Below are 1502 nucleotides of genomic sequence, written 5' to 3'. Positions count from 1 at the left end.
ACCTGCCAATGCAGGGGACACAGGTTCGAGCCCTGGTCTGGGAAGATCCCACATGCCGCAGAGCAGCTAAGCTGGTGTGCCACAACTACTGAGCCTGAGCTCTAGAGCCCGTGAGCCACAACTACTGAGCCTGAGCTCTAGAGCCCGTGAGCCACAACTACTGAGCCCACGTGCCACAACTACCGAAGCCCAGGCACTTAGAGCCTGTGCTCTGCAACAAAGAGAAGCCACCGCAAAGAGAACCCCATGCACCGCAACGGAGAGTAGCCCCCACTCGCCACAACTAGAGAAAGCCCACACGCAGCAACGAGGACCCAGTGCAGCCATAAATAAATAAATAAATAAATTTATATTTAAAAAGACTAATTAGTGACAAAGAAAAGAAAATTTTGTTTACATGAAATCTATCTGAGATGATGTAGCCAACTCAGTGTTTTGTCACTTGATGAAATTAGTCCTGCCCATTCCTACAGCCAGCTGGATGGCTCTTGCCTGGATCTGAAGGCTTTATTGAAACTGGGTCTCATACCTGGATCTGTTGGTTTCCAAAGCCCATGTTTTTAACTATATGTTATTCTACTTGATATGTGGGTGCATATAAACCCCTTCTCTCCGAAGACCATGTAATAGTCGAGCACTTTCATTTCCCCTACATTATCCAACTTCCCTGCTAGAAATGAAAAAAAAAGAGAGGAGGAGGGGGAGGAATGAAGGAAGGAAGGGAGGGAGGGAGGGAGGGAGGGAGGGAGGGAGGGAGGGAAGATTAAGTTCTTGTAGAAGCGTGGGCAGGACTTTGCCACAGGAACACTTCTGAGCACTTGTTCATTTGTTTCTTTATTACACTTTCTAACAACTATCACAACTCCCTGGGAGATTTGATGCTTGGACATAGGTTAAAAACATCATTATTTACAGGATGAAAAACTTCTGTCTTCCTAGGAAGGGGAGAGGATGGCAAAGATGATTGTGAATGAAATGGTCTAGGGTGACTCTGGAACGATTGTCCCATGGAGCAGCCCCCAAGCCGTTCTTCTCAGCCTTCATTTGCAAAGCAAAATAGTATTAATGTAATCAGCCTCTTATCTTTATCAAAGCTACCTACCCTAGGACTTGCGGGGTGTTATTAATACAGGAAGCATTTAGGAAAGTGCCTTTGAACAACAAGCTCCTTTGTTTTCCTGCCTTGCCTCTGACCACTGTGGTTTTTAAATTTTCAAATTTGAATTCTCAAATTAAGTTTTGCATGACTTTTAGCATCATTTGCAACCAAGAAGCGTCCATTGTCCTTGCTCCTGCCATCGTCTGGACCATGAATTCTGACGGCTAAGCCACCATGGCATGACCTACCGAGACGATGTTTCAGGCTCTCAGCCCTTTCTTCTCCCTGGAGACAAGTGGCCCCTGACCAAGCTGTCAACTTCTCATTGACTAACTCTCCTGAACTGTCCCCTCTGCCAGCCTGAACTCCACTCCCACGCAAGGAGGGAGTCCAACCCTGACCG

This window comes from Lipotes vexillifer, unplaced genomic scaffold (assembly GCF_000442215.2).
Source record: "Lipotes vexillifer unplaced genomic scaffold, Lipotes_vexillifer_v1.1 scaffold4, whole genome shotgun sequence".
Classification (NCBI taxonomy): domain Eukaryota; kingdom Metazoa; phylum Chordata; class Mammalia; order Artiodactyla; family Lipotidae; genus Lipotes; species Lipotes vexillifer.
The sequence above is the reverse complement of the archived record's forward strand: the minus strand, read 5'-3'. Positions refer to the sequence as shown.